A 22,760-nucleotide genomic window follows, 5' to 3' on the forward strand; every position below is an offset into this window, starting at 1 on the left:
ATGAAAAAAAACTATCGGTAATTTTAGAAACTCACTTTGCTTTATTACAAAATACCTAACATTATGTGTGTACATAAATATTGTGTACTTACTCGTTTTATTGATTGACTAATAACTATTAAATTTAAACATTAAAAAACCCCTAACGCTATCTATAATATATGGCAAAAAATCAATTTTATGCCAAAAATGCCTTACATCATTTTGGAAAAGCTGATATTCTTCAAACTGCTGGATCGATTTTTAACAAGCTTTTATTAGGTCGACTTGTAGGTATGTAACTATGTAATGGAATCTAATGGCTCGATTCGGAAAATGAAATAGATTTCTACTAGACTTCAACAAGTTACGATACGGATAATTTAAAGATACTTGTAAGATAGATATGTCAAATTTGACGTTTCCGCGATTCTGGAGGTCCTCTTGAACGATTTCGACAAGTTATGGTTATGACTTAGATATCCAAGTCACATCTAGTCGATATCTAATGTAGATCTAGTTGATCTCTATATCGTCTCAAGATCTTGTGATTATCTCGAAATCCGAATAGGCCTGTGAGGTAACTAATATAACCATCTTCCAAGGATCGTAGCGTCATGAAAATTGGCAGCTGTATCTAGTTCTGCAAGCCTATTATGGATCGCTTTATCCACATTTATCCACGTGATAAAACAACTGTCACTTTTTAACTCTGCGGGATAGAAAGTGACTGACACCGTTTTATCACGCTGTCACGTAGACAAATACGACTATCATATCCGTACTGATGACAATACAATAATATGGCTTTCTACGACCATAAAGAATTCTACGGTTGTGATTTTACAAAATCGAATATATAATACATACCTATATATAACGTACAGTACTCTGCGTGTATTAGTACAGCTGTCAAATATGTACCAATGTTTAAATCTACTGCACTTTGTATATGTTAATTATGTTTTATATTTTCCTATTAGATATAGGCAATAACTATTATGACTTGTAATTTTTGATTATTAATAAATTGATTATGATTATGATTATGGTACTGTCGAACTGATCTGGCCGCGTAGCCAAGATGCCAATCGCTTACGCTCCGTAGCGATCGAAACGCAACTGTCACTGTCGCACTAATATGGAAAAGTGATAGAGAGACATAAAGCTTTTCGTTGTCGAAGCGATAGCGATTGTAACCTTGGCTAGGCCGGCAGATGATGGAGACAGGAGGTGGCCATAGGAACTCTGTGATGAAACAACGCAACCTAATTGTGTAAGGGGTTTTTAGAATTGTCTCGATGAGTATTAGTTGTCTGTCGTAAGAAAAGTACAGTCAGCGATAAAAGCTTGTACCAAAAATGAAACTATGTTATTTTTTATTTTATCAAACAACATAAAACATAACAACATAAACATAGCTAAGCACCACCGCAAGGACACTCGCTTTCACGTAAAAACCGCCTGACCGCCTTCACGTCAAAACTGGCCAAGGTAAATTCAATTCTGATATGTCAAAATAGAGATTCAAAACATAATGGAATTGAAGACCTTTTTATAGGTCACTGGACGGTTAGAGGATATGTCTGTCTCAATATCCCCCAGGCTGACAGTTGAAATCCTCAGATAATGTGTATTCTATTGCCGCTATAAGAACAAAAAATAATATTTAGGGTTCTCGGCTTATTTATCTAAATTGTGTAAGAGATGAAGCATTGAACTACTACTGCTAAAATATTCTCGTAGTACGATACGAATAGTATCGTACTAAGTATACGATAGTCAAATTGTCATCTTGGCTATTATAATATTTAAATCTTTCGCGTTTTGAACACATATTAACTCACATTTATAGACGGGTCTATCAAGAATTTATTTTATTGCCTTTATTTACCAACGTTTCGACACAGGCCGCGTAGCCAAGATGCCAATCGCTAACGCTCCGTAGCGATCGAAACGCAACTGTCACTGTCGCACTAATATGGAAGAGTGACAGAGAGACATAAAGCTTTTCGTTGTCGAAGCGATAGCGATTGTAACCTTGGCTAGGCCGGCTGGTTCCACTGGTCGTGGTCGCGGCTAACCACCATACTAGTTATAATATCTTGGCTATTGTTAAGACCCTCTTTCGTGCAATTTCAAATAATAAGATTAGTTAGAAACCATTTTCTACATGTTACAATACACGTATGGGTAATAAATCATAATTGTCAAAAGTTATTAACTTAAAGGGAATGCTTAATCAAAGTTGAGTCTTCAGGCTTCACTTCAGGGTGCAGTAATCCAATTAATTGGCTTTTGTTTCGTCGATTAATCTTGCCTTAGTACTTATGGTCAAACTCGGAAATGGATGTGTATGGGTATGTTAATATTTATGTTTAAAAGTTTAATTTTATTATTAGTGTGTTTAACTATTTTATTATTCGACTCAAAGTGACTGCCATCCGACCTTCCAAACCAGAAGGAAAACTAGGCCTTATTAAGATTAGTCAGGTTTCCTCGCGATTTTTTCCGTCTCAGACTGGTATATATCAAATGATATATCGTCGTAAAAAAAGTCATTGAAGAACGTTAAGTCATAGAAGGGAGAACGTTAGAAGATGATGAGGATGACTAGGTAAAGGCCATGTCCCAATTATACATCCGATAAAAATGAGAAACTAAGCTTTTATGATTGCTTACAATAATTAAATTAACTTAATTAAAAATAAGTTCTTTTGGAGTAGGACATTTTGGTACCAGCCAGCCACAACGAATTCTTACAAAATCCAGCATAATAACGACCTTGATTGTGGGAATTAAAATAGAATTCATAAGCACTTAGTTTCAATTAGGTAATTCTTGGAAACGTCTAAAATGATTTTGGTATTATATCGGTATATTTCTAATTTAATATTCCCATTAACACAAACAGCTTTATATACTCGTACGAGTACAGCTTTGCCTCCTTTTTGCATTTGATGTTTATTGAAATGAATAAAACGAATTTCTAGGGCGCCAGATACTTTTGGCGCATTGTATCGTTAGCTCCTAATGATAATGACTGTACCAGACATACCTATAATTAATTAACTGTTTAGAAAAAAAGATACTGTTTTTATACGCAGAATAGTTCGTTTCACTTAAAGTTTACGGAGTTGTAGGCTCTCTTCAAGCTCACAATAAACTTTGCGCCTTTGAGAAACCTAAAATACCTTCTGCGTATTTTTATTTATTTATTTAAACCAAGTAAGTTATAGTTACTTAGCTGCAAAACTGCATTGCAGTTTGTTGGCAGAAAATCTATTTTAATTTAATTTAATTTAATTTATTTATTAAAAGACAACAATGACCCATAATGGTTAGTAACAATTAATATTAAAAACTAAGTGTTAGTGGAACAAAATCATAAATCGACAAACACACACACACACACAGACAGCAATAACAATAATAATCACCTAGTAGCGGTTAAAACACGCTCAAAATGCCGCATTATAGGTGAGTCGTATCGGCCCGCTACAGTAGCCAGGATGGGGTTGGAGCTAGCCCGCACTCTGCAGAGCAACGAGGCAGTTCTCTTGCGTATTATTGCATAGTAGTCGTCTGTGCGAGCTTGTGCAAACATGCCCGATGCGCTGCAGAAACGGGACAGCCCCAACATTTTACCCTCCACCATACTTCAGAACTCCATACACTTTTTGCACAGATCCAATCCAACTACTTGCAAAGACATCATACCTAATCCGGTGCTTGTGCGAGCGCGTTTAACATTGAAGAGCGTGAACAAGTGATGATGTGCCATGGGACAAGTGTGCGTCTTAGGTTCAGCTAATAAGTGAAGACTTCGTGGTCGGAATATTAGATTACGATACAAGTGTGTAAAGTAGAAACTCCTGTCGATTTAAAACACTCCCTTCGATCGTGTTTTAATTTATCGCCACTCGTTGCGAATTACCTTTTCGCACGTGTATTGTACAACGTTTTACAGTACATATGGCGCTTAAAATTTCCGGCATAGGCACGTATTGTGCTAATTCCCGCACTAGGGCGGTAAAGTAGCACCATATGTACTGTAAATTAAATTGGAGCAATATAACTGCGACGAACACGCGTACTAGCTGTGCAACCAGTTCAGGGCAGTCCGAGCTCCCTCGCAAAATATTACCCACAGATAGTTCTCAAGAGTCCATATGAAACCATTTATAAACGGACCCACACTATCACGTCGTGGCCCAAATCCAATGTTTAACTTGTATTTTGTTTTCATGTATAGGTATTGTTGTTTGTATTGTATTTTATTTTGAAGTTTTACAGTACCTACCTTGGTTTTACTGTAATGCTACACAGCATTACAGTACAGTTTACATTTATTCAGTTCCTAATTACCCAAAGTACGTCACTTCCAACTTCCAATAGAATTTTAAATGACCTTACATTTCCTTTTAATTATCAATAATTAGGTAATAAAAACAGTATCTATAAATATAACACATTTTGTTTACGTTCGGAGCATCTTGTTAATAAAGTTTCTTCCTCCGTTGTTTGTATTTTTAATTGAATCACGACATCTTTTCCTGGATCAGTTGTTGTGATTGTTTTTTGTCACGTTTTGCGCTTTATATAGTCACAGTTGTCTGGACACAGGATGACTTACGCTAGAAGGGTCCGGGTCCGGGCCGAGGCGTCCGAAACTTCATTTTCTATAGAAAGTATCACGTGATCACTGATCACCGAGGCTCGGAATTGGCTTTCTATAGAAACCGAAGTATCGGACGCCTCGGCCCGGACCCGGACCGTTCTAGCATGAGTAAAGCTTAACGTGAAAAACATGAGCAGTCTGGTAGTACTTACAGTAAGTGCCCCAACGGACTCTGCGCGGGCTACGTAATGCATCACAGCAATAATAACCGGTAGCTACTTGGTACAAAAGTTGATTTCTTAATTACTTCGAATTAAAATTATAGGTAAGATATATAAAATCTTATAAAAATTCTAATCGTGATAGCGGATGGTGCTGGGCGTAAAATACGGCGTTGCGTGAACAAGAGATTTCCTTTGGGCAGGATTGGTCCTTAGGACCCAAGGATCCATCCTTGGGTCCTAAGGACCAATCCTTATATGTCAAATGAAAGCGCTCATTTTGAGAATTTCAAATATATTTTTTTATAATTTTAAAATATATATATTAGAAGTTATTTGAGAAAATAGCCAAAAAATTACCGAAACTACTGGGTCAAAATTTTTGAAAAAAATACACAAAATAGTTCTCTACCTATAGATGACAGGAAAACCTATTAGAAATGTGCAGTCAAGCGTGAGTCGGACTTAATGTACAGAACCCTTGGAAACTTGGCTGGTTTTTTAAATTCATGACGATTTGACGACCTGTATGGCCTAGTGTGTAGTGACCCTGGTGAAGCCGATGGTCCTGGGTTCGAATCCTGTAAGGGCATTTATGTGTGTGATGATCGCGTGTCATGTCATAGAAAAGTATGCGCCGGAAGCTCTGGGCCGGACACGGTCTAACGTGAGTCATCCTTTATTTGTAAAATCCAGCTATCACTGTAACTTGCTTCTACGAGCACACTTTTTGTATTGGCGAAATAAATAAATATGAGGGGACATCTTACACAGATCAACCTAGCCATATATACATACTTATATAGATAAATACATACTTAAATACATAGAAAACAACCATGACTCAGGAACAAATATTAGTGTTCATCACACAAATAAATGCCCTTACTGGGATTCGAACCCAGGACCATCGGCTTCGCAGGCAGGGTCACTACCCACTAGGCCAGGACGGTCGTCCCTCTCATGCTGTATTGTCTCATGTTGGCAGTCTCTCTGCGTGATCGCATCAGAAATGAGGCCATCCGCAGCAGAAGTGGCACTCTTAGAGGGAGGCCTATGCCCAGCAGTGGACGTCCTCTGACTGATATGATGATGATTTTGAAATTCAACCGGAAATCTTAAGCATGTTTAATAATTTACTTTAACTTTTTTTGTTATGAGATGTGAGTCATGTCATGTAAATGAAAACGTCGAAAGTTGATAGACACCTCATTAGGTACCAAAAATCGACTTCCAAAGTCGATTCTTGGTACCTAATGAGGTGTCCATCAATTCGTTTTGTGGTCACGATGACATTAGGCTATAATTTTAACGACTAATAAAAACTTTTTACAAAAAAAAGCAAACCGACTTCAAAAAGGATGAAATAAAATATTATCCTTTTTGAAGTCTATGCGTTACCAACTGATATGTTTGAAGTCGGTGCCAAGCCAAATTTTGAAGCATACCATGATTTTGGTGCGATTCGATAAGGATGTACCTACGTTGGATTGCCTTACACGACGACAATGAACGTACTTTCTGTAGGTACAGTCGACGTTAAAAATATGTTTACACTTTTTGCCTTATTACAAAGGAGTAAGGTGCAAAAGTGTAAATATATCTTTGACGGCGATTGTATCTAAGAACACACCTCAGAACACACGATCAAACCTTCTTGGCGCAGTCTGTACCATGTTTGTCGGCACATTAGTGGAAATCCAATGCATTTTTTTTTCGTCGGTTTTTTTAAAGAGCATTTCTTACTAATGCTCGAACAGTCTAGCACGCAAGTGTGAGATTGGGACTGAGTAATTTCCCGTCCCTTATCCAGAGGACTACATTTCAAAATATAAAACAATTTAAGAAATTTACCTTCTTGCCAAATTTCACCTAAAGCGGTTCAGTTGTTTAGCCATGAAAAGGCGACAAAGAGGCAGACAAAATTACTTACACATTTGTAATAGTTATTAGTGCAGTTCTAATGGGATTTATAGCTATAAAGCTGATTATTTTGACTGGTATTGTTACTACTTGGCTTGTCACCGACTTCAAACATATCAGTTGGTAACGCATAGACTTCAAAAAGGATAATATTTTATTTCATCCTTTTTGAAGTCGGTTTGCTTTTTTTTGTAAAAAGTTTTTATTTTTCCATTTTTAGTTTTAACGCATTGTTAAGAGCGCGACGCATGAATGAAAAACAAGATCATGTTTAACACTAAATTCGTGTACCTATTACTTTAATAAATATGTATGTAATCAGGAATTTTCTCGAGTCCGTCTGGGAAATTATAATTCCTGTCACTACTACACTAAATCCATCCTCCGCCCCGCCACTGGCCCAATCCCTCAACGCCCCGATCACTCAACCTCACAGCGCATCAACCCCTGATCCAGAAACCCCTCGACCCTGAACCAGGAATTGTCTCGAGTCCGTCTGGGAAATTATAATTCCTGTCAACTAAATCCATCCGCCCGCCCCGCCACTGACCCAATCCCTCAGCCCCCCGATCACTCAACCTCACAGCACATCAACCCCTGATCCAGGAACCCCTCGATCCTGAACCAGCAACCCTTCAACCGCCATTCCCCGACCCGTTAATCTCTGACCCCTTAACTCCTAACCCTAAACCCCGATCAGTAGCCTTACCAGCTTACCACGAGTTTGACATTGATATATTCGCTAGCATGTGTGTAACTTACTTCCTATGCATCTCGCTCGTACTAACCTTAGTGTGAGCGAGATGCATAAAAAGTTACATTTAGATACATAAGACGTTAGCGAATATGTCAATGTCAAACTCGTGGTAAGGCTACAGTTGCAGTACATCAAATTGGTGGTTTTCGGAAGCAAATGCTCGAGTTACTTTAGAAAACCCCGAAATCACTTAACACGTGCCTTTAAAAATTGAGGAGTTCCCTCAATTCCTCATGGATTCCATCATCAGACCAGAACCAAAAATAATACGGAAACACCTTGGAGGTAACTTCTTCCAAACAAAAAAAGAATTACTCAAATCGGATCACAGGTGCCAGAGTAATCGCTGAACATATTTACATTTAAAGAAATCATCATCATTATCATCAAAATAATCATCATCATCAGGTCTACTTCATCAAATTAGTGGTTTTCGAGAGAAAATGCTCGAGTTGCTTAAGAAAACGCCCAAAACACCATGCATGTGCCTTTAAAAATTGAGGAGTTCCCTCAATTCCTCATGGATCCCATCATCAGAACAGAACCAAATTAAAATGGGACTAACTCGGAGGTAGCTCCTTTCAAACAAAAAAAGAATTACTCAAATCGGACTACGGATGTCGGAGTAATCGGTGAACGTACATAGAAAAAAAAAAAAAATAGCCACAACCGAATACAGAACCTCCTCCTTCTATGAAATTGAAGTCGGTTAAAAATACCTACAATTTAAAAACATGTACCATCACCCACTCTGTTAACTGTACAGCCGCCATCAGATATATCGGAGCGGCTAAGGCGCTCACAAATATCTGAACACGCCTCTATTGTCAGGGCGTTAGAGTGCGTGTTCAGATATTGTGGACACCTTGGCTGCTCCGATATATCTGATGGCGGCTGTACATGGGTGGACCTTATGCTTTTTGTATTAAGGTTCACCGATGTACAGTCACCTGCAATAATATGTTACTCTTCGAAGGTCGCAAAAATATCTGACACGATCATATTTGTAGAGCCATAAGAACGTGTCACATATTTTTGCGGCCTTCGAAGAGTAACATATTATTGCAGGTGACTGTACAGAGGAGTGTTTGCTGTTTGTACTAAAGTTAATCATCTTAAACCACTTTCTTAGTTTACTGTTCGACATAGCGAAATAAGTTGGTTTGGTGCAAATATAACGACACAATAATACCTATCAGGTAAATAAGTCGAATATTTACACATCTTATAACAAAAGTAAGGGCATACAGCCAGAACAAGACATAATAAGATAATTGGATTCGCAATTTCACTCGATTTTTCGTATTTACTGAGGTATTCATTTATTGCATTACTTTTACACCTGGGTCCGTAGCCAACATGCCAATCGTTTACGCTCCGTAGCGAGGAATACGCAACTGTCACTGTCGCACTAATATGGAAGAGTGATAGACAGACACAAAGTGTTTCGTTGGCGTAACGCAAGCGATATTGTCACCTTGGCTAGGCACCCTGTACAGAAAGCATCAAAAGTAATGGATCACACTACGCGTCAAAAGTATTTTAAATTCTCTAATTAATGTGTAAACAAAAATAGGTATATCAATTAATTCTATTATTGTTCTACTTATAGAGTCATATTTATTTTTATTAAGCCATTAATTAGAGAATGGTGAAGTATTCACTTTTGAACGCGATGTGTAGAAATATATATAGAGTTCTTCGAGCAACACCGGCTTCCGACACATCGGAAGGGAGGGGCCCAAGTTATATCTCACCGTACAAATCTTTCTGCCATTTTTCGCGGGGGGAAAGGTGCACACAGTCGCACTTCTCACACACTTACATACAAAATCCAATCTGTAATGACGACACAAATACATAGAAAATGACACACGTCAAAGACAAATCTTGCAAACCTCGATCTCTTTTTGTGTACGGACGAGTGACAAGTGTCACAACACGCACACTAACACATTTTCGTTGAAGTATGTTATTGTATTCTGAGAGATGAGAAGTCGGATTTGTCGCTCGACCGATCCGCAATTTGTACTGAGCGAGCAAAATCGATAAATCCAACAATTACATGAGACTAAAATATAATAATTGTGTTTGAATGTAATTAAACGTATGATATGTAAAAAAAAATATTACATGTGAAATGTAACACTTTCATTTTGTAAATTTGATGTCCTCGACCTCTTTTTATAACAAAAAACCGAGCAAACAGGCATTTTTGTGCAGCAGTGTTCACGCGCGCGTCTGCACTCGGTCTAGTGAAAAATCCAAGTGCAACTAGTTTTATTACCCGCGCTAGATTATATTGACGCGCTAATCTTGTACCTCGGCAGAGGGGAAATAGTGCGAATGCCGCCTCCCTTCCGTGTTGCTCGAAGATAGAGTTAGACCAAAGCTAAGTTGGCAGCGATTTTGACAGCCCAGGCAGTGACGGAACTTATCAAGTGGATGATATTTTATCAACCGACGAAAAAAAAAACGGAGGAGGTTCTCAAGTCGACGCGTATAATTTTTTTTTTTTTTTAATGTATGACCACGCATAACTTTTTTATGTCAAAACTCTTAGCTTTAGCTATAAAATGTGACTTAATAAAGTTTGAAAGAGTCATCTAGCTACTAAGAGTGCCGTCGGAAAGTATCCAAAATTTCAAAATTTACACATGGAAAAAAATTGGAGGCTTCTCATTTTTGGAGTTTTCTTAGAACTTTTACAACTTTCTGAAAATTTCCGCAAAGCTTGATCTGTAAATCTACTCCCAATGCTTATAACAATCGCAAGTGATATTGGAAAATCTGTTTTATTTTGGAAAACCAGTGTGCAAAAATCTTTTTTTCCAACTAGTGTCGATAAATATCGCAGGATCTATATCTGAATCCCTAAAGTCTTTTCTTCTATCTTTGCATTCCCTAAAAACACTAATTTTGGTTTCCCTATTATTGATTAATTATCCTAATGTTATTAAGCATATTTTCTTTTTTGCGAGGGTCGCAGTTCTAACCCTAACCTAACCCACTTTTGTGGCAGCAAGTACTAAAACCTAACCATTTTTCAGAACCTTACATTATGGAAAGTAATCGTTATGACAATTGATCGTTAGGGCATGTGCCCATTAGGACAAACCAGTTAGGGCAAGTGACTTTAGGTCAAACGTAGTTAGGGATTCAGAATGCCACCCAATATCGCACAATGTGTACCGAACTTCACAATCCAGAAAATAATTTCACTTATCCGTTGCTTGTTCATTATAAATCCCTCAAATATTTAAATCATTGCGATGTATCAAACTTAAAAATACGAATCTTAAGTGACGAAAAATGTATTCATAAAAGTTGTCCGAATACATTAAAGCAAAAAGGCGGCATATTTAATGCTAAAGAATGTAATGGATTTAAACGATTCCTCTGGGAAAGATATTTAAGATGTCACTTTTTAAATATTCATTTAATGTCATTTTTTCTGGCTAGAGTTTTTTTATCGCAATACTACATTACTGCATTTCTTCCTTACTACATTTTTTTAAAAGACTTGTACGTAAGAACGTTATTATATATTGTTTAATTTTTTGGCCATTTTCTTAAATAACTTTTAAACTATTTATTTTAAAATTACAAAAAAAGATTTACAAAAAGAAGAAAATTACTTACAAAAATTTGAGATTCCCACAAATTTGATATGTCAACACGATATAGTTTTTTTTATTTAGCCCCCAAAAGTGGCCTCCATGTTAAAAATTAATTTGTTTACGTAAGTGTAGTAGTTTGTGTAAGTGCGTAGGTATTTGTATTCATTTGTTGTTGTCGTGTGGGTCACGAATTTACATATGTGTACCAAATTTCAACTTAATTGGTCCAGTACTTTTGGAGAAAATGGGCTGTGACAGACGGACAGACGCACGAGTGATCCTATAAGGGTTCTGTTTTTTTCCTTTTGAGGTACGGAACCCTAAAAATTGAGGCGATTAAAATTTTTGCGTAGTTTTCGCGGTCGGTCAATTAACACTGTAAAATGTAAGTAGGTAGGTAAATCAAATGTATCCATAATGGGAACAAAATAAAGTGATCTTAAAAAAAACCGTATTTATAATTGAAATACTGACGCATATTTACCATTGCTGTTTCCTTTTCTTCTTGCAATATGTGTAAGCGTTTTTCAATAAAATTTTACACGTAAAATTTGTGTATTATTTTTCAAATGCAAAAAAACGAGGTAAGTGTAATAAGACTAATAAGTTATAAATAACTTAAATTCATATATATGTATTAATAATTAAAAATTAAGTATTTTCATCTTAAATATGTATATTTAAACCATAGCCATAATGAGAGAATTTGACTTTAATATTTCTCCTAAATTATATTTAAATGTAAAATAGCACTTTTCGTGCGTATGTCAAAAGTTTAAAGGGCCATATGTACTGTAAAACGTTGTACGATACACGTGCGAATAGGTAATTCGCAACTCGTGTCGATTTAAAACACTCCCTTCGGTCATGTTTTAATTTATCGCCACTCGTGAATTTCCTCTTTTCCGCATTTGTATCGTAAATAACTATTTTGTCTTCCATATTAGGTACATATGTGACGTTCCACGAGAAAAGGTACCTTATGAGGGTTTCTAGTTTTGGAGATATGAAATGTTTTGTAAAGAGGTGAAAAAATGCTCAATTTTTTTTTATTGTGTGATCTGAAACGTTAATGCGTAACGTTTGTTTACCTGTTTTTATTTTTGTTATAAGTTAGTTATAAGCCTAGTAATGTCGTCTCAGAGTTTAGTAGAAAAGGTACCTTATGGAAAAAAGATTGAAAATTCCCAAAAAAACTAGTCAATATGGGAAAAGAAGTTTGGTAGAGAACTGTATTAGCATTCTGCAAAACTAATTTGATAATTTCAGTTCTGGTTGGGGCGCCTCGCAAATATTATAACCGTACATAGACCGACATCACAAATCCAAGTAGACTGCTATTATACCAAAGTTACTCTCTTCAAGTCTTTCTTAACTAGAATAATCTTCATTTGGTTTGGTCGCATGCCAGCAATCAATCAGCCATTGGTTTGCTGAAAAATGCCAATACCCGACGCATTACCTTATGGAATATCTGAGGTCATTGAACCTCAATGCCGCTTATCTTCAATAGCAACCGAAATATATTATTGATAAGAAATAGACGATTTATACCATCTTAACCCCAAAATATTATTAGTTTATCCTAACTGTTCCATCATCATCATGCCTCATCATGTAACTTGACCACAAGGTACCTTTTCATTACATACAAATTATTGGTCTTTTTTAAGATTATTATGACGAAGAACTAATTAAATTTGGGGCAGTTTAATGTAAATTAATATTTTCTATTCATACAAGATAATCTGTAATATGATTGATATTTTGTAGTGATGTATTATTAGATTTATTTCCATAAGGTACCTTTTCGTAAATGTATGGAGCAAATACTGTTATTGTTATGTAAGTTTAAAGTGGCATAAGGGGTTAAATATAGTATTTAGTTGGGGTTTTAGGATTTATTTCATTTGAATGACAGAATTTCTTTCATATGTGCTCAGAAAAATTGATTGTGTGTCACATTAAAAGTAAAAATATTCAATTTTGTGATTTTATATGAAAAAGTCAGAAAATACATTTTCACCTCTAAATCGGTATTGTTTTTTGCTTAAACTGTCTGTCAGTGTCGTTTTCTAATAGATAAAATTTAAATCTTGAGAGCTCATTGCAATCAATCGTAAAAATGAAATAAAACTTTATTTTCAAGAGATTGGTTAGTATACACATAAATCAGTCGATATCAAAAGTTTCTATTTGCATTACAGAACAAGTCGCAATGTTTTTTTAATCTCAGATATATAAGGTATTATTATTTGTAGTCAACTATGTAACTTACTTCAGGAACATAGTTTTTTAGGCGGCTAAACTTAAAACTTCTCTATCGTAAAGTTGCTCATTTCACAACATTATTTTCAAAAAATCATATCTCTGTAACTACGCAACCTAGAAGGTTGATCTTTTGTGTTATCGATAGCTTATTTATTGTAGATTACTGGGGTATGCATAACTCCATACCCGCCATAAGGTACCTTTGACCGTGGGACGTCACATATTAATTTCATCACTTTTCCTCGTTTGATGTCTCCAACATTATCGACAACACTAAATCATGGAAACTTGCGTTAACTAAATCCATTATTTTAATTGGAGTGAATTCCAAATTGAAACTAACTACATCCTCGAAACCGATTAAAAACTTCGTAGAACAACATTTAACACAAAAGCTCCCCACACCATGCGACTTTCCAACTTTTTCAAGTTTCCAACGAGTTTACTTCATCATTGAGTTACGACATACATTCTAATAATTATGTAAGTAGTTTATAATAATTATAATTGACAATAAAAAATATACCGACCTTTATAACTTTAGTTTTTTTTTAATATAAAGTATTGTTTTCAAATACCTAAGTTAACTTCAAACCAAAACCAAAACAAAAATTAAAATATCTTTATGTTTCTTACTCTGAAATCCTCATTTCTCGTTTTCACTTACTAAAAATACAAATAAAACAACATACCCAAATACACGAACGAACTAAGTTTGCACCCGGTCGCGTCGCGTAGCGCGTCTACGCCGTAACGGTGGTTCTACGGTTTTGGCGCCCGTAGCCGCTCCGCGTAGCATTTTATGCGTGCCCACAACATTGATCCGTTACGCCAAAACGTCTTATCTCATGTTACTTTCAATGGCACATACGTCTTTTTTACAGATACACCCTGTTAAGTATAAAATGTCGTATATACAATAGAAGTTTTAGTAGCTGCCGCCATTTTGAAAGTGGTGGAGTACCTGGGATGACGTCACTTGGCATCAGACCAAGAGTCCGGAGATGGTGGGATGGTGTACAGTTGCGTACATTAATCTTAGGACTCGGTTATTAGAAAATTAATTGGTTTAAAATATAGAGTCGTTATATGTAACGAGGTTTAAAGATGGTCATTTCATGGTTTTGATTTAGTGTGTGACGCTGCTAACAAATACTGAGACTGTATACGTTAGATCAGGGCCGTCTTAAACTATGCTGGGGCCCTTGGGCACATAAGAATTTGGGGCCTTTTTGGAAAGTAAAGAAAGCGAATTAAACTAACATTTTTCTACTATGGTCTTCTATTTATTATGAGTAATCAAATATTCGGGGCCCCCTGAAGGTGGGGGCCCTGGGCACAGGCCCCGTGTGCCCTTATGGTGAAGACGGTTAGATTGATATCTCTGTTTTAAGTATTTACTTTAATATATTTAATTAGACTTAACTCAGTCCTATAATTTGATTCTTTTCCTAGTTATCTTAATTATTATTATTTAATACGATGTTTCTAAATAAATCACTTGTGCATATTACATTCCCAATGCTCAGTTCATATGTCTACATTGAAATACAAAGTAATTTCTTTAATTCACAGTTCAATACAAATACATTCACAGTTAAGTACAGTTTAAATTCGATTAAAGTAAACCATATTACTAAATTCGATTAAAGTAATTTTACAGATATGAAATTCATTTCATAGTATTGCAATGTAATTAATAAATTGTACTGGTTAATTGTTTCTATAATCCTTTACATTTCAATTCAGAAACTAATAACATTGGGTTTACCAGTATTAATCCATCACTATTATTGAAAATTATACAAGGTGTATTTTACATGATTTACTTCAATGCCAGTGGGCGGACACGCTATATATAAGGAAACTGATTGAGTATATAATGTGCGCTAGTCATGTCTGAATACCAAAATACCTAGGCAAAGTTTGGGACGGGTGGCGAAGATAGATTATTTAATTGTTTTATTTTACTTTGAAACTATTATTACGCAGTTTTTTTTATTTTCAATTCAATTCATACCAATTTTTTGGTAAAATTACCATTTTTATATTTCACTTCGGCTAAATTGGGCACCAACGGCGAAGTTAGGGTTCTCAACGGTAAATAGTTTTTCCAACCCTGATTTTCGATGAATTGCAACATTGATAACGAGGTTTGATGATAAAAACCGGCCAAGTGCGAGTCGGACCCGCAAATCTCGCAATACATCATCTGTCAAAATTTCAACTGTCTAGCAGCAGACAGGCAAACAGACAGTCTTAGTAATAGCAAAAAGAATAGATAGTATAGAGGGGTCCTGTCATTGTAAATTTTGTAGTCACTGTAAATTTACTGCCATCTATCGACACACGACTAAAACTCAAAATGAAAACGTATAAAGTTATCAAAAAATGTATATATATGGATAAATTATTTTATTATTTTTATATCATTTTGATCCATGTTCATTCACTGATATCTATGTGTTAAAATTGTTAAATATGAAACGGTGTCGTCACGCCATCTAGCCGAGGATAGGCTAAAGGTGTGTGCGGCATCTATTCGAGAATGACTTTTACTTGAATTCCGAGGCACGTTTTTTCCTTAGACTTTATTCGTCTTATACGAAGTTACATATGTCTTTGGTAATAGGGTGCCGTTTTTACCCTTTGGGTACGGTACCCTAAAAAAGCGATCATCAATAGACCCGGTGTCGTGTATAAGAGTCCACCGTAGAATAAATCAGAAATACTACTTCATACTTCAAGCATGTCCATTTGCTATTCAAATGAAACTAATGGAACCTTGAAGAATAAGATGTTGGTTTTATGCAAATGTATTATTTCCCGGTAAGTTTATTCTATGAGGCGAGTTTTTAATCATGCCTTATGATTTTTTTGACATGTAATAATTTAACAATTTGATTAATTGTCAGTTTGTGTTTTTTTTCTGTGACGTCAAAATTTCATGGAAGTTTGACATTTAAAATGACACTTGCACTGCGTGTGCTATCAAAATCGCTGCAGACTTTTCTCGGTATGACTCTAAACACATAAAGTCGGACTACGCTAAGATTTCATGACAAAGTGCTACGTCAACACCTATCATACCTACAATACATATACATATGGAGCTTATAGGTATATGTATTGTAGGTTATATGTATGCATTCTTTCTGCCAGGTTTGTGCAAAGTTTGTGTAGTCATAGTCTATTGAGTATAATAATGTGTTCGTATATCTCTATACTATAGGTGCGTCCAGTCCATATTGCCTGAATGCACCGCAAATGCATCGCTCAGGTGCTCGGCGTGCGTTGTTCCCACACCGTGTACCGTACCCATGCGCGCTTAGGGCTCGGTTACACGTACCGAGTAGAGTGGCGAGACAGTAAAACGAAGTATGAAATTGTTACTCGGCCGAGTAACAATTTCATACTTCGTTTTACTGTCTCGCCACTCTACTCGGTACGTGCGATCCTGGCATTAAAGCGAGCCTTCGAGCATGGCGCAATGGGTGATAGGGACCGCACCAGTGGGGAGACACTCCTGACTTCGGTCGAACTCGACTCCGTTCGGCTCAGCATTGCTCCGAGCAATTATTAGGGTTGGCACCACTTGACTTCCTTTTGCATGCACAACCACAGATAAGATAATCACTTGAATTTTGACAACCCTAAATAGCCGAAAGGGATTATTATATTATTTTATTTCATGCACTAGGTACCATAAAATATTTTCGACTTCCTTCCACCCTCCATCAAGTCCCTCATGTAGTAAAACAGCCTGTATTAACATTTTAACACTTTTGTAGCTAACTGTACATGTTTATGTCCAGGCGGCTTAGCACGGTCGCGTTTTTATCCCTTGTCACCATGCCTGTCACGTTCTAACAAGTATGTAAGTGCGAAAGGGACGCGCATAGTGATAGTCGATAAAAATGGAACCGTGCTGAGCCCGCAGGACTTGACCTTGTCGACGCAAAAGTCTTCCACATACAAAGAGATTTACTGTTTACTTTAAATTATAGTTTTATTCCCTTTTATACGATGATTGTGACTAACAAGTACCATTGTCCGGGGTGACTTTCAAATGCAGGGGCGACTTTAAAATTCTAGTTTTTAAGCCATAATATATATTCATGCGAGATTTTTTACAGTAGGTGAATATGAATATATAGTAATCTAACTAGTTACAGGAACATTTTCAGTAAATAATGAATAATGGTAATTCTATGGCCGTTTTAAATCTATCAAAGTAACCCCAAATTTTCCAAAGTCACACCCAACTTTGGCGCTCACAATACACTTTTAACTACTTTTTGAAATTTGTTATTCTTATAGTTTTTCAATTGTCTCCAATCTACGTCATTTTATTTGGTATTTTTTTCCCCAGAGACTATTTGTGGCTTTCTATCAGAGAAGGGTCTTTATGCACATGAAGCATAACATTTTGACATTGGAAATGTCTTTTCGTTCGCTCCAGTATACGGTCCGATTTCACGAAAAAGTGCGATCCCCTTATATCTCGGAAAGTTGTGAAGATATGATATTCAAAAGTAGGCTCAAATGACGCATAATCACGAGAGCTGTAAGGTGCAAAAATAATTATTCGAGAAAGTCAAAAACAAAAAAAGTTATGGTCGAAATAGTGAAAATAAAATTCAATTTTTTCCGAATTTTTGATTTTGGTGCTCGATAATTTGGAAACGAAGAATGATATCAAAAATTTGAGAAAAACGGCTCTGGACAATTTAGTCAGCTACAATTTGAGCCTAAAACAAAGACGATCGGGCTAAGGGTTTGCCCTGTAGCCTAACCTTAAAATAGTCAAAAAGTCAGAACGACATTTTTCACAGGACATTTATGACTTCATGTTTCGCAGAGTTCGTTATCGGTGTTTGTTGTGAATTATCGGGATTATGACGGCAGAATAACACTTGCACTGCGTGGGCTTTCAAAATCGCTGCAGATTTTTCTTGGTCTAACTCTATCTATCCTGTTTGAGACGGGCGTAGATAACGCACTATTCGACAATCTATGCATTCTTGTGGTGGTGGAAATAGAAATAGAGATAGAGGCAGAGGTAGAGGGAGAGGGAGAGGGAGAGGGAGAGGGAGAGGGAGAGGGAGAGGGAGAGGGAGAGGGAGAGGGAGAGGGAGAGGGAGAGGGAGTGGGAGAGGGAGAGGGAGAGGGAGAGGGAGAGGGAGAGGGAGAGGGAGAGGGAGAGGGAGAGGGAGAGGGAGAGGGAGAGGGAGAGGGAGAGGGAGAGGGAGAGGGAGAGGGAGAGGGAGAGGGAGAGGGAGAGGGAGAGGGAGAGGGAGAGGGAGAGGGAGAGGGAGAGGGAGAGGGAGAGGGAGAGGGAGAGGGAGAGGGAGAGGGAGGAGAGGGAGAGGGAGAGGGAGAGGGAGAGGGAGGAGAGGGAGAGGGAGAGGGAGAGGGAGAGGGAGAGGGAGAGGGAGAGGGAGAGGGAGAGGGAGAGGGAGAGGGAGAGGGAGAGGGAGAGGGAGAGGAGAGGGAGAGGGAGAGGGAGAGGGAGAGGGAGAGGGAGAGGGAGAGGGAGAGGGAGAGGGAGAGGGAGAGGGAGAGGGAGAGGGAGAGGGAGAGGGAGAGGGAGAGGGAGAGGGAGAGGGAGAGGGAGAGGGAGAGGGAGAGGGAGAGGGAGAGGGAGAGGGAGAGGGAGAGGGAGAGGGAGAGGGAGAGGGAGAGGGAGAGGGAGAGGGAGAGGGAGAGGGAGAGGGAGAGGGAGAGGGAGAGGGAGAGGGAGAGGGAGAGGGAGAGGGAGAGGGAGAGGGAGAGGGAGAGGGAGAGGGAGAGGGAGAGGGAGAGGGAGAGGGGAGAGGGAGAGGGAGAGGGAGAGGGAGAGGGAGAGGGAGAGGGAGAGGGAGAGGGAGAGGGAGAGGGAGAGGGAGAGGGAGAGGGAGAGGGAGAGGGAGAGGGAGAGGGAGAGGGAGAGGGAGAGGGAGAGGGAGAGGGAGAGGGAGAGAGGGAGAGGGAGAGGGAGAGGGAGAGGGAGAGGGAGAGGGAGAGGGAGAGGGAGAGGGAGAGGGAGAGGGAGAGGGAGAGGGAGAGGAGAGGGAGAGGGAGAGGGAGAGGAGAGGGAGAGGGAGAGGGAGAGGGAGAGGGAGAGGGAGAGGGAGAGGGAGGGGAGAGGGAGAGGGAGAGGGAGAGGGAGAGGGAGAGGGAGAGGGAGAGGGGAGAGGGAGAGGGAGAGGGAGAAAATAAAAACTTATACAGAGAAACATAAAAAAGAAAAAGTGCCACGAAATGGTCTCACCTCAGCATGTTGCTGGCGGCTGCTAGCAGATAGCTGATGCTGAACCCTGGCAGTACCTAGTGGAGCTCGGGTTTAATACAACATAAGCACACGCTGTTTTGGTCATCGGACTCGTCTCGATGAGCACTTAGGAGAGTAGTACCCAAGATAGAGCTGATGCTGAACCCTGGCTGTACCTAAAGGAACTCAGGTTTGTTGCAACATAGGCACACGCTGTTTTGGTCATCCGACTCGTCTTGATGAGCACTTAGGACAGTAGTACCCAAGATCAAGATAGAGCTGATGCTGAACCCTGGTAGTACCTATTGGAACTCAGGTTTGGTGCAACATAGACAAACGCTGTTATGGTCATCTCTCGTCGCGTCAAACTGCTGTCAAGAAAATTTCATATCTTGCAGCAAATGGGCCGCTGCCGATCACCACTTCTCGAGTTGACTACGGATTTGCCGTGTAATAATTTTCTTGTACTTTGAACATTAATATATCCTGCTTATTAATCGAAAAATGAAATATGTACCTATACTTATGCGCCACGGCGACAATTATTCAAACTTGGATACGCGTGTGGAAATTTTGCAATTTGTTTGTTCACAAGCGTTATGTCCAGGATACTTGTGTTAGTCTAAGAATGAAATAATTATCATTCAACGTTGTAGTTTTATTTTGTAACTTTTTCCTTATCCAGACTTTCTCGTCGCTCAGCGACAATATTTTTTCGAATTCCGTAGATTCATTTCCAATGTGCTCGATAGTCGTGTGATGCACGAAATCTGTGAATTTTTTTTTCTGATGGAAATACGCTCCATTTATTTTCTACGAGGAATGTACCTAAGTAGTTACCATTTAAATCAGATATTATTTAGAACGTTAATACATAAATTCATATTACCGTAAGTTGCTGAGCGCATCGCTTAGACAGAGTAAATAATTGTCATACTCAGTGGAAGAGTCGTGGGCGTCCGTTCATTTCATTCTTCAATTTTCTTGGACGTTGGCCAACTTGTCCGTATTCGAAGACAGGGTCAAAGATCAAAAAGAGCTTCCAAAATTAAGATATTTCGTACAGTAAATAGGGTATTCGACTGTATTTAAAATAAACTATTTTACACCATGCAAGAAAAAAAGCACGAGAAGATTAATAGAGAAACGTAGACAGCAGTTATTATTAGACACAATTTCTATTTTGAAATCCGTATAAAACTATAAAGAATAGGTAATTTTTGCTCGTGACGTCACATGCTAGTATTTCATATAAATTCCATAGTAGCAAATCGTTTTGACAGTTTGAAAAAAGAAACTGATTTGATTAGTAGTCAAATACCCTATAGGTACAATGTTTAGTTTTGAATGCAGGGTAGAGGTAGTGCAACCCGTCACTCATACGTCAAGGTTACAGTGATATTACTCGCGTGAACCTGCGTTAAGGCGGCAGGAAAGAAAGATAGACATAAATACATTTTACAGTACGTATGATCCTATTTTCCCGCACTAGTGCGTAAAATATCACTTTTCGTGCGTATGTCAAAAGTTTAAAGGGCCATATGTACTGTAAAACGTTGTACGATACACGTGCGAATAGGTAATTCGCAACTCGTGTCGATTTAAAACACTCCCTTCGGTCGTGTTTCAATTTATTTTCGCACTTGTATCGTAAATAACTATACATTTGTCAAAATAGGCTCGAAGCCAATCAGTGAGAAAGAAAAATCTCTCATATAGTTATTTCACCCCTATTAAGTAGGTATATTATTCTTTGACAAAATTTAGCGTAAAGTGACTTGATATTGAGCTTCCATTCATGGAGTCTAGATTCATCCCTATTTCTAGTCTAGTAAACATCGTATATTTTCATAAATATTACGAGTAACAGGCCTATTCGGATTTCGAGATAATCACAAGATCTTGAGACGATTTAGAGATCAACTAGATCTACATTAGATATCGACTAGATGTGACTTGGATATCTTAGTCATAACTTGTCGAAATCGTTCAAGAGGACCTCCAGAATCGCGGAAACGTCAAATTTGACATCTATCTTACAAATATCTTTAAATTATCCGTATCGTAACTTGTTGAAGTCTAGTAGAAATCTAATTCATTTTCCGAATCGAGCCGTAAGACTACGTGTACATCGAATACCTAAGTTTAAGTCCTACAAAAAACGATTTTAGTTGCTAAAGTATTCGCATTCAAAAAGTGCAGTTGGTAAACTTGTATTGTTATTAGTAAATATTTATGCAGCAACGTATTTAAAGTAGTATCCTAACCTAATCACGAATGGTCTTTATGAGTGACCAATGGATTACCTACAGAAGGCAACTGAAGTCTGGTACATAAATGGGAAGGTGGTTAGCTGATGAGTAAAGTTTAAGCTTCCTAGGCGACAATAAACGCAGTGACAATTTTTAGTTTTTATATTGAATGTTTAGGTACACAAAACATATCTTATGATCAATTTCACTAGTACATTCACCACACTGGATTGTTATGCCATTTAGGGTTCTTGCTCAATTGGAAGTTCTATAGCGTGAGTATTGAACAACCAATTTAGCTAGCCCCCTAAATGGCGCAATAATCGCGGAGCGCGATGGTGCAATAATAATACTTACTGCCAGTGTCACAATATACTGCCGTATTCGAACTTCAAGATATTCACAAGAGACGACACGTACTATATCCATTCTAGATACGTTATAGTTTAGATATCAACTAGTTCTCTTTTGCAGCGCAATTCGGGCAACCAATGTCACTTTTACGTTAGATAGCTTAAGATATCTATTAGACGTGAATTGGATCTCTAAGTCATATCCTGAGGAAATCGTTCAAGAGTATCTCCAGAATCACGCAAATGTCATATTTGACAGGTTAGATCTTAAACATATCGTTATCGTATCTTGGTGATGTCTAAAAGATATCTAATAGATGTCTATTTCAAAATCCGAATCGGGCCCATAGGTGCGACAATGAGCGAAGAGAAGAGGAGCGTCTTAGGTTAAATAACCGTGACCAACCAGAGCACCCATATAATTTTCAGAAACGGTAAGGTACAGTCGCCATCAGATATATAGGAGCGGCCAAGGTGTTCACAATATCTGAACACGCGCTCTAACGCCCT

At 37.9% G+C, this 22,760-nt stretch overlaps 2 protein-coding genes across 3 annotated transcripts in view; one reads left to right on the forward strand and one right to left on the reverse strand.

Annotated features, from left to right (window-relative positions):
* Positions 1-14,530, reverse strand: part of LOC134795064 (FMRFamide-related peptides-like) — a 52,315-nt gene extending 37,785 nt beyond the window's left edge. For both annotated transcript variants that reach the window (XM_063766903.1, XM_063766902.1), the window contains exon 1: positions 14,085-14,530. The gene's annotated coding sequence lies outside the window, so the exon portion shown is untranslated. The remainder of the gene's footprint in view (positions 1-14,084) is intronic.
* LOC134795220 (transient-receptor-potential-like protein) overlaps positions 1-22,760 on the forward strand; it is a 395,634-nt gene that overhangs the window by 201,698 nt on the left and 171,176 nt on the right. The window lies entirely within an intron of this gene.

This window comes from Cydia splendana, chromosome 11, assembly GCF_910591565.1.
Source record: "Cydia splendana chromosome 11, ilCydSple1.2, whole genome shotgun sequence".
NCBI classification, from domain to species: Eukaryota; Metazoa; Arthropoda; class Insecta; order Lepidoptera; family Tortricidae; genus Cydia; species Cydia splendana.